The sequence below is a fragment of the Anguilla anguilla genome, chromosome 7 (assembly GCF_013347855.1).
Source record: "Anguilla anguilla isolate fAngAng1 chromosome 7, fAngAng1.pri, whole genome shotgun sequence".
In the NCBI taxonomy this organism is placed as follows: Eukaryota; Metazoa; Chordata; class Actinopteri; order Anguilliformes; family Anguillidae; genus Anguilla; species Anguilla anguilla.
In genome coordinates, this window is record NC_049207.1 from 46,977,404 (window position 1) to 46,989,440 (window position 12,037).

The 12,037-nt window shown below is 41.2% G+C and overlaps 1 long non-coding RNA gene across 1 annotated transcript in view; it reads left to right on the forward strand.

The window, feature by feature from the left end:
- Positions 1–6,086, forward strand: part of LOC118231937 — a 131,743-nt gene extending 125,657 nt beyond the window's left edge. The window contains exon 6 of the long non-coding RNA XR_004766177.1: positions 5,112–6,086. This is a non-coding gene — a long non-coding RNA (uncharacterized LOC118231937). The remainder of the gene's footprint in view (positions 1–5,111) is intronic.
- Positions 6,087–12,037: the final 5,951 nt, after the last annotated feature.

Genomic DNA, 12,037 nt, shown 5'->3' on the forward strand with positions numbered 1-12,037 from the left:
GGCCAGTCTGACTGTAGCTAAAAGGGTGCCCACGTGCATATGGATACTTTGCACTCTCTCTCTCAATGAATGAATTTTCACTTTCTGGCCTCAAGCTATAGAGAAGTTGAAATATTGCTTGTAATTCAGTATTTTTATGCATGCTGTTGGTTGGGCTCCCTCTGTGTCGTTTTTGTCGTGTCACTTCCTGGAGGTTTACTGCAGACTATTTGTAAATAGCAATCATACCTCATATTTCCATCTTTTTCCTGTCAGAATAGTTCCACGTTCACCTGTAGAGCTGCCACAGCAGCTGTTCTGTGACATTATACTAATTGGCTCTGCAGAGAATAAAAAAGCTGACTCAGTACGGCACTTGCTATGTCATTAAATGCATAAAAAATAGTGCAGTAAAATAACGATATTCAAATTGTGATTTCATTCAACACAACAGATGGGGGGGGGGGGGGGGGGGTGGGGGGGGTACGGGGAAGAACCAGTCAATTTAATTATCAATTTGTCTTAACTTTGACACAGATATGCTAATGTTGCTCATTAAGGAAATGCATAGCAGTTGCTGGTTAAGTAAAAGTAAAAGACAAATGCTTTCTGGATTTAGCTGTTGGAATTTTGTTTTCAATGTAAAGATATACTGTAGCTTGGCAGACAGTTTTGGCACCTACATAGCACGCATTATATCCAAAATAAATAAAGATGTGTACAAACTATATGATTCCCAAAACATTATTCATGGTAACCATATAATGAAATATTCTTTCATTCCTTTACTGCATAAAGTGTAGCCTGGTTTCCTTGGTGACATGACCGACGCTAAGTGAAAGTTACTCCTTCCTGTAATTGTCATGGTTCGCATCAGCAACAATGGAGAAATGCTTATTAACTGCTTCTGGACACAATGTCCTGAAACATGCCCTGAAATTCCGTTAATGGTGTGGTCTTGTTGCCAATTTTATTTGTAGGTCAGCCGAGTTATTTTTAATGAATAATCTATAACTGTGTTGCGTAGAACTTGTTGCTAGGTAACACTCTTATTACAGTTGCCGTGACGCTGGATGTCAAGACAGCCCAGGCCGCGGTGTAGACACCAATCCAAAGGACATTTGGCTGTGGTGATTTCATGGGACACAAATCCCTGAGTATCTCGTCACTGTATTATATATTCATAAACCGGTGATAAATAAAACATTATCATCATTTCCAAATGTCATTAGCATTAATTATTATTGCACTGAGACTACCCTGAGGTAAACATGACTCACCTCTGGTAAATGATTCAGGAATGCAAACTGAGCATGGAGTGATGCTATAAAACATTAGATGACACTGTGTGACCCAAAGTCATTTGCAGAGGGTATGGGATGTCTTCTTGAGAACAGGTCCTGTAATAAATTATAATTCTGTGCTAATAAAATATGAATTAATGGTTCGTTCATGAAAATATTATCTTTTGCCAAATAAACCAAAGCACATTTTTACACCGCAATCTATCTATTCCATAAGAACAGTGAGTGTATCATAACCAGTTAAGGACATACACAAGGGAAGATATTTAAAGAAAAGATGATTATCTGATTATCATCCACCAGAACATCACCGAAACTGTACAAGGTAGTACAGACACATCAGGGTGACTCATAGGTGGCACCAGAATCACCCGGGTACAGTATAGAGGGGATTTGGTCAGCCTGCATACAGAGCCCAGGTATGGGAGGGATTTGCTTAGTTTGCTGAGTGTCTCACTTCGCATCAGTGACCCCTGCTGGTCAAGTCGACTGCAATTTCATCTGATGAACTGCGCCAGTAGTGTCCTCCTCTTACTCATGTCTGCGTGAAACTGACTCGCAAACTGTGGTGTGATAATAAGATGACATTGTGTGCTTTGGAATTTGGGATTGCATAAATCAGAATGGATGAATACGACCTGGCATTACAAACTGGAGAGAAAAGGAGGGGAAACTATTTTCAAAAAATACCTGATAAATCTGTGAAATGGGCATGTTTGTGTAAACGGAAAAATATTTTCATGAGGCTCGTTACTGGGTTGAGACAATTATCAGGCTATCAGAAAAGCAGCACAATGTACCTGAACAGACTGTAATAAGTCAGTCGTGAGCTTGGGAAACCTCCACCCGTTAATGACCAGGTGCATTGGATTACACTACTCTGAGAGCTGTAAGGACATTTGGAAATCTCTTCGCCTCAACAGATGTCCCTGCTTGTGTGAAATAAATGATATGTTAAGCCCAGAACAAGCACATGGGCCTTTTCAAAAGCCCTCCATAAGGTTGGGGAAATCTGTTAGCATTCAAAATAGCATTCAACCTATCCATTGTCAGAAAATAAGAAAGCTGAAATTTATTTTTTGTGTGTTATTTTAAAAAGCTCTTATTTTTTATACACAGGCTTGCATCAATTACCCAAAGGAAACAAATAAATAAAAGTTGTTAGAGTTGATCGAATACGGAAGTCATTACATATGTCTGTATTATCATGGAACCTAAATATTTGCAGAGGTTTTTTTAAGTATTGAAAATCTCCAAAGGTGGGAGAATAAAAAAGTATAATGTGGGTTATCAACATCAGTCCTTAACTTTGACTAGCAAAATTCAGAAATCATCAAAACAAACTCCCCCATGTTTATGAAACAAAAAAGTGGAATATTTTATCAGCAGGAACCTGCACCAGTTAAGAGTCATCACTCTCCATCTTTTTAAGACGGCAAATCAACCGTGAACTTCTGCTGGAAAAGACCTGAGGACCGTTTCTTAGGCAGGGAAAGTGGAAAACAGAGGAACTGCCCTGAGAATAGAAAAGAGCACCATTTTGATGGCCAACCGCTGGACCAAAACTATTTAATTAACTGGGGGAACTTGAGCAGCGTGTCTGGTCTTCACGCCCTTAATTAGTTTGGCTCTAGAATTCTGACGGTGTCATTCGACGGCAACAAGGCAGCAAGGGTGGGTAGTCTCATCCAAATCATTCATTGCTAACCCCCAGAACCAGTAAAAACACTTAATACATAGTGGAGGTTTTTAAAAGGCTATTAAAGCTGTCTGCACTCCTTCCGGGCTGAGTGAATTTGTCTGTTAACCTAATATATGATTCCTGGGGCAATTGCAACCAACTTTGCCAACTCAGGTTACACTCCTTCACCACTGAACTGCACTGCAATTGGAATAGCTGCTGTTTCTTATCTCTCAAATTGGAAGCGGATGTTCTAGTTCTCGTGCACTTCTGTTTGTTTTTCGCCTAAACAGGCAGCATTAAAAAGCCCTTTTATTGGGGCTGATTCAATCTGCCGAACATAATGACACCAATGATAAAATTTACCTTCGTTATTTCAATTAGTGGAACCTAAATCTATGCTGTTGTTTACATCTCATTTTCTTTGCGCCAATATTTAGGACATAAAAAAGACATTTAAAAAAATCAATAAAACATTTAATATATGTTATTATGCTCTTGATAATCGCTTTGAATTTCTTTATTTGCATACTAACCACAATTTAGCAGTTCTCTGAACATTTTCCTCTGACAGATTTTTCTCTCTGTCAGCCAAGCCAACCATAAGGATGCATGTATGCATTCCCTAACAGTATTTTTCCCTAACAGACACTTAACTTTACAGACAGGATGATAAATAAAAAATAATCTGTATACAGTGGATAAAGCAATATATTTATTTTTGTGGACACTTTCTGTGCTTATTTCTTTGCTTCATCATGTGTCCATTAATCATAAAATCTGCAGAAACTTGGGCCCTTATTGCAATATTGTAACATAACCTTTATTACCTTAAAGATATTAAAACTGTAGTATCGCATGAAAATGTAAAAAAAAAAGACACGAACAGAGCAAGAGCAATCCTGTTGCTAAATCCACAATATTTTTTTTCCAAGTTGAACCTTTTTTATTTTTTAGATCACAGAAGCAATTACTCAGAAAGCCTCTCTCAGGAGCATTCATATTTCATATGTCTGTAATTATGCAGAATTACAGACAAGAACACTTCACTGAAGGAGTTAGTGAAAAAATGCCAATCATCTCAGAGGAGTCTTTTATCACAAAACGCATTGCGCAAGGCGTTCAAAATGTGTATCAGAATTTCCATGCTGGCCCACACTGATCGTAAAAACCTAGAGGTTGGAAGAAAAAAAAAAGGCTTGTTCTTGCCGGCTTTGTTCAGCCAGGAGTACCAGCCTCGTTTTTGAATGCTGGACTGAAAATATTTTACGGCCTGAGATTCGCTGAGCTCCACGGTCAGCCGCTGAAATATCTCCGGACTGACTTCCTGTCACCTATTTCCTGCAGGTAAGGCCGGATGTTTCAGGTGCAGAGCGCTCTCGATTTATAGTCTGCGTCGGAGCGGGCCGCCTTCCTAAAATACCGACCCCATAAGTCAGGCGGACAGCCGGATTTGAGCGAAACGTCCGCTTTGGAAAATGAACTGAGGCTCCACATAGATCACCAGCGTTAATTAAGTCCTCCGTTCGTCCAGGGAATGAATGGCTTCCCTTCTTATGAAATTACGGCGGTCTCATAAAACGCTAATCCCGGAGGCCAAGGTGCAGCAGGCGGAGCACTGCACTGAAATTATACACGGCCTGTGCTTTTATGCTTTAAGGCAGCAACGCACGAAAATGTGTAATAATGTGTGTTTGTGTTCGTGTGTGTGTATGTGTGTGTGTCTGTGTGTGTGTGTGTGTGTGTGCATGTGTGTGTGTGTGTGTGCGTGTGGACCTGTGTGTGGTATGTTTTGGTACATTAGGATTGTAGGTACTGGACTGAAAAATAAATTGTTTATATCAGGACGCTGCACCTGATTCTGAAAAAAGTGGCTGAGTGCATTTGACTGGACTCGATTGTAAGATGGGTTAAAAGGGGATAGGGTAACCTGAGGGGGGGGGGGGGGGCGGGGGCTATCCTGCAATGAAATCTCATGTTTTTTTACTCATGTTGTTCTCTACACTTGATAGAGTGTGATTGATCTTATTTGGACACACACGGAGTTGAATTGACGCTGAATATTTTTACGATGTAAACTTCGTACCGCTTTTGTCAGCTTGATCTGGGCACTAATAAAGTTTATTTACACCACTGCACGCCTTCAGGAGATGAAGACAAGGGAGATGACAGCAGGGGTGGAAATGCCAGTCTCTCACCTGGGATAGCTGAGCTGACAGTCCGTGAAAAACAGCACCTGAGATGGCTGCAGGGTAACGTGCGCCAAGGACAGACGTCACCTTCGGAGAACAACCATATCCCGCAGCTTACAAACATGACCTGACGTTTGAGACCGGAAGCTTCCACGCGCAGTGATTTCGGCTGGAAAAAGCCACCGAAGCAGAGAGGTACCCTCATCGCGACGCAGCGACCCGCAAGGACATCACCGTTGAGTTTTCCTGTCTCCTGTTTTTTTTTTTTCTGAGAAGTCTAATTACACATAGATTTTAGATCCTGAAGCATAGCCAGCAGTTACTGCTATTGTTATCTCATCCATGCTATTTCAAAAAAATTGTAGAAAATGAGGAGGGAGGGGGTGTCAATTTGGACAGATATTGTACGGAAATTAAAGTTGTGAGCTGGAATTCCCAAACTGTCACTCATGGGCGGAGCTTCCCCCACTGTCACTCATCCCAACCAGATTTAACTCGACCTCTTTTCTGTTCCCTGCACTGGTCACAGTGTCAAGGCAGCTGATTATGCAAAACATTTTAATTATATTTATACATAGGTTATACGCTATATATAAGTGTGGAGGTCCACAGACATGCATTGATAAAGTGGGTTGTGAGCTTGAACAAGTTTTAGAACCACTACCTTAGAGCACCTTCACATGTAGCATTTCAATTCTTATCTAATCTCATTAACTTTGAATGTATCACTTAGATGTGAAACGAGATGAGAAAAACTGGTAAGAAGAGGTTATAAGTGTTTTCTCTTACTGAGACATGCTATGTATTCTCTGTGATGAACTAGTTTCCAACATAATCGTTGTTTCAAATAAAATAATTGCAGTATATTACCACACTTTAAAATCAATTAAAAACACTTTAAAGAACTTTTACATTTGCATAAAAAATAGAATTAATATTTGTACAGTAACACATCAGCTCTGGTCAAACGAAGGTCCTATGTTCCACAAGCAAATGCATCTGTATTTATATAGACGTGCTGATGGATTTAAAGTGCACCTCCCGAAGAGTGTAGATTACTGTATTTATTTCCCAGCGTACTCTGGGAAAATGGCCAGAACTGGAGTGCCTCCAATTCACTCTGATGGCGAATTAACACTAGTAATATCATTCTCAGCTCAAGAAAACGGTAGTTCGAAAGCTGATGGCACATGCCAAAGTGCACTCAAAAGCATCTAGGATAATACAACAAGCAGTGCATAAGGGAAAGGCCTTGAGTCTGTACTGCCTAGGTTGGGGTTCAAGGCTTCTGTGGAGGGGAAAGAGGACAATCTTTCTTGTGTTTTGGATAGGCAAACAGTAAAAAACACGGGCCAAAAAGAGAGTTTTTATCATGGTGGGCTGGAGGCTGTCCATGAGGATTTCCTTAGTGTCTCTCCTCCTCTCTGGCCATAGCCCTGTCATTTGTATTCCTCTAATTCGCTGTACTAGTATCTGACTGGCCTCACTTCATAAAACTCATACCTTTAAGGTACTATAATCCTGAGAGGCTGCTCATAAACATACAGTGCTTTCTGAATAAACTGATAGAGACTTTTTCTAATGGATCATTATCTTGTGTAGGTAGTGATCCAACTGGATTCAAGCTGACCCAACCAATAGCGACTGAAGCTTGCTAGAACTTGCTAAAGCTTGCGGAAAATTAATCTTAATCTGTAAATTACAGATGCACTAGAGAGAAAGACGTTCAGAGAGAGAGAGAGTACGTGCAGTTTAAATCAGGCCATATTTATGGAACGATCTATCGCCTCTCAAATGGAGTTTAGAATGGGAAATTCATGAAAATTCCTTTTAGAACCTTTTGAGAGCTTGTTAGCAAAACCAACGTTTGAAGTTTTCATAGCTTCCAACACAGAAGCGAGAACCTGGCTTTTCCAGCGTTTTTGTGGAGTGCGTAAGGAAGGCTTCGGTAAAGCAGACCGACGGTACGAGGAAAATCCCTCTCTTTCCCACAGCCCCCCTTTGGACTCGATGCCTTGGCCTCATTAAAACAAGAGCGCCGCCCGTCTCTCTCTCTCTCTTTCGAAACATCAGCTCCGGAAGGTTCCCTCCGAGACGTGGGATCAGACCTTCTTCTGTCAGGATCACTGACAAATCGCTCCAATTATTCCCAGGAATACCTTCCAGCAGATCCATCGTCTGGGCCCGCGATGGCCTCCAGTGAGTGGGGAGAGCAATCTCCCTTGAGTCCTCTGAGAGTGCCTTTCCCCACATCGATGCAATTTTATTCATTTTCAGTCATTTGCACCCTTCAGAAAAATAAGGTCCAGTTAGCGCGGCGTGTAATCCTCTCAACAATTGCCGCCTCAGATCCAAGGGGTCAGAGTCAAATCCTTTCATTCGGACCTTGCAAGGGAAAAAAAACGTAAGTGAGGAACCGTCCCCTTTTTTCTGCATTAGCTATCGAGTATTAGCTTGATGGATCCACCTGCAGATTTATTCATCATTATAATGACTTCAGTGAGAACTCGGGGAAGATGAAGTGTTTGAACTGTGTGGGCAGACGAACAAAGTGAGACTTTGTTGGCTAGGCTCGTCTCCGTGGAGATTAGTGCCTCTCATCCAGTTCCACGGAATAAAATGAACTCCGCATAGATTACAGGAAAGATATGATTCCACAAAAGGAGTTTCACGTTCACAATCCGTTCATGGAGATTCACAGTCTTGAATAGGATAATTACAAAGCCCATTTATAGCCATGCTGGACTCTCATTGGCCAGTTTCTACACTGCATTGTGCCTGTACTCTGGACTCTAATTGGCCTATTTTTACATTGCACTGCCAGTATGCAGGACTCCCTTTGGGCCATTTGTACAGTGAACTGTGTCTGTATTCTGGCCTTTGATTGGCCAACTTCTGCACTACACTGTGGCTAGATACTGAACTCTCATTGGCCTATTTCTTTTCTAATACACTCCCCTGTGTCCGGCCTAATGCTATTGGATCCATCCTCATTACCAGTGGTTCTTTACACATCACATCAATGCACAAATACTGCATATTTGATTTGGTGTTGGCTTTATAAAAAAAGCCTTTTCTTTTCTTTGAAGGAAGTAATTTCACCTCAGGCTCCTGTTGTTGTGCTGCCCCAAAAATACACAGTAGGCGTCATGTCTAGACATTGTTATCACTTCATCACTGTCAGTTTATAACTCCTACTGACACAGGTCAGCCTAATCCTACTGGTTCCTCTGATGCACATGTTTGTTGACAGATAGCCTGACGCTACTGCCATTGTTGCACACACGCACATGCACACACACATACACAATCTGTGTTCTGTACTGTATCAAATACATCTGTGGTGCCTGGCTTTCATTGTTCTTCATAAAAGGATATGAAAATCATTAACACATTAGAATTTGGTGAGAAGACTCGAAATTGCATTATCTACTCTGCCATGTGTACCCATGTGGTGCTAAGCACAATATGAGATCTAGTGGCATACACAGTATCTTACAAAACAGTAAATGCTGTCATTCAGTCAACCACAGTGAAAATATTTTTCAGTGAATGGAGGTGATTCTATTTTTAAAACATCAGAAGGCTTATGCAAAGCAATCATCTTGCAGTAATAAAAAGGCAAACCTGTGTGCTTTGTCGCTGTTTTTAAAACACGCTCCAACAGCAAAACATTCATATTTTGCCAGTGGAAGCTTCATTAAAATAAAAAATAAAAAACAGTGGCAGTCATTTTGTCTTGTCTGTTTTTGGATACAGGTTAATGAGAACCCTAATGAAAGGATTCCTGGTGAAATTATTGCCTTTGAGATAACGGGGGAAATGTGGGATTTCTCAACCGTGAATGGCGGCAAAGACACTTCACTCCTTATGAGACTGAGTTTCATGACCTGTGTACTTGCCACGGCATGGTGTTTTTCAAGGGTTATCCTCTTGGCCTGTGCGATGTCTCTGCATGCAACAGTTCTTTCATCAGGGCTACTCAACTTCAGTTCCTGCAGGTATTTGCTCAAACCATGCACTACTCCACCTTCTTTCACTAAGCATTTTACCTCCTTGGTTCAGGAAGTAGGCTCATTGGTGAAATCAGGTGGTGTAGCGTAGCATTTCCCATCTGGTGTGCCGTCAGGCGAGGTCAGGTGTGCCGTGTGAAAAATCCTTTAAAGAAATTTTTAATGTTCAAATGAATTAAGAAAACTTAAATGAACAAATCTCATTCACAAATGCCAAAATAAATGACATTAAAATGCACATCGCTTAATTAAAACCCAAAAAGAACATTTAGGCCAACTGCTGGCACTTTTATGGCCTACTGTTGGCACAAGATTTTTATGCTTTTGAGAGTAGTGTGCCATAAGATTCTGTAAATTTGGAAAGTGTGCTGCGGAAGGAAAAAGGTTGGGAAACGCTGGTGTAGCGCATTGTTGCAGCAAATACCTGCAAGTACACTGCGGTCTGCAGGACCTGGAGTTGAGTAACGCTGATGAAAGAAGTATTGTATGCAGAGACATCGCGCAGGCCAAGAGCATGCCCCATAAAACACCATGCTGTGGCAAGTACACAGGTCATGAGACTCAGCCTCATAAGAAGTGAAGTGCCTTCGCCACAGTCGTCCCATCTTTAATAATGCTGGATTTGAAGCCTAACAAACAGAAGCAGAACACAGCTGCATTTTGTTTCAAATTTCTAAGAGGAAAAAAAGAAAATAGACTGAAGTGTTTGTCAGTGAACACCACAAATTAAATATGAAATTGAGTATGACACATACAGCATACACTCCAAATGAATCTAGCCTGCGGAGGGCTTCGAAAGGAAAGGGGAAATAGAATGAAGTGTTTGAAAACACTGGCTGGAGTCCAGAGCTGCTGGAATGGGGAGTGATGAATTTAGAAACAAACAGCGGACCAGACAGACAACATCAGCCCAGTGTCGTACGAGATGGATAATGATTGCAGTCCTGGAGGTACACTTTCACAGTGCAAGCCTTGTGACATCAAGCACTGTGAGACACGGGGTAGAACTGTTACAGGAAGTAGTGCCTTCTGGGAACTGTGTGCAGTATTTTCTAAAAAAACAGGAAATTATGGGCCCTGCACATGCATGCCTATTAACGATTAAGTGGTGAGAAACAAGATCGCAGTGCGTTTTTCAAAGTTGTTAACTGTAAAGAGCACTATGAGTTTCAATATAATTACAGCCAACCCAGTTGCTCTGAGACTATAGCCAGAAATATCCTCCATACATACATAACATTTCAGGGGCAGAGAAACCCAATATCACGCGTATATGTTTTTGCCATTAAAACATAGCCTATATTTAACCATTGTAGCCAGTCTTGCTCAGAATATTTGTAGTCTTCAAGAAGAAAACAGGAGCACAGAGGTTATCTAAGGTTTGTTCTTACTTAATTTATAGAAGGATTTATTTTAATCTTTGTCAAAATAGCTTAACAGTTTAGATATCCTCAGCGGTGCATTCCATTATTTACATTTCCTCCAATTAAACAGGCGTTTACCTGCTTGTTATTTGACACACCAATTACATTTTCTTTATGCCCTCGTTAACAGCTGATTGACTCCAGCGAATCAATCCAAATCAGGATGATGCGATATATGCATATTTCAAAGATGAAAACTGTTTTGATTGTATATTAAAGACATGAGTGATGAGACACGCACATGGCTTCATAACTCGAGAAATGCAAATCTGATTAATTCAATGCATCACAGCAACCTGTTTTTATTGATTAAACGAGCTGGTGATTGGATTTATTGTTGAAGCATGTCGGTGACACGGCTGAATGCCTGAACAAGCCGTTTTAATTAGCATGAGAAAACTGTGGAAAGATGAGAGCTTTAATGTTTGTGTGAAATGAGGGCAACGTCCACAGATATCAAGTCAAGTTACAGTACATTAGCAGATTTGTTTTCAAAGGCCAGTCTTTGGAACCTTCATCGCTTCGGCAGGTTATTGACCTGTAATTTTTCCATCTCTTCTTCGGCTCTCTCAGATATTCTCTCTATCGCCTCGGCCGAACACATCTCGGTGTATCAGCCAATCGCTGTGCAGCAAGACAAAAAAAAAAAAACGGCACAAATTTAATTTCCTGTTCCTATAAGGACAACTCAGGACATGACAACCTTATCTACAATTCACACTGACCTCAAAAGAGACTGTCCTGATATATGCAAAAAATAACAAAAATCTTTTCTGACTCTGAAGGAAAACATAAACGGTTTGTGTCACTGTATGTATAATCATTTGTGGACCCTCGGATATTTTATGTTTGAAAGGTAGGACCTCATTTGAAGCCCTGGTCTGAAAATGTGAGTTCAAACCCCTCCTGCTCCCTAGTAATTCGCCTAATTTTATGCCTTCAAAATTTAACACGCTGTACAGTAATAAAAGAAGGGGAAAAAAAGTCCTTTTCTTGTGGAGACTGTGCCCTGATGACAGAAGGCACCTGCGCTTTAAAGAAGTCCACGTTCAAAGCAAGCCCAGGGAATCAGCCATTTTCAGAATACAAGGAAGGCCTACCCTCTGAGGTCCTGGGTCGATGTTGCGTCCACCCCGACAGTGCGCAGAATGAGCTGGAAACAGCCCAAGTACCAGCGAGGAAAGAAACGTGCCCTCCTCTTCAGCCTCCGCTGCAGCTCCTGATTTTCCATCTGAAGCCTCAGACACAAAGACGGGCAGTGTCGCGTAGTGGGTAAGGAACTGGGCTTGTAACCGAAAGGTTGTAGGTTTGATTCCTGGGTAGAACACTGCCGTTGTACCCTTGAGCAAAGTACTTAATCTGCATTGCTTCAGATCCAGCTGTATAAATGGATGCAATGTAAGCCACTCTGGGTAAGAGTGTCTGCTAAATGCCTATAATGCAA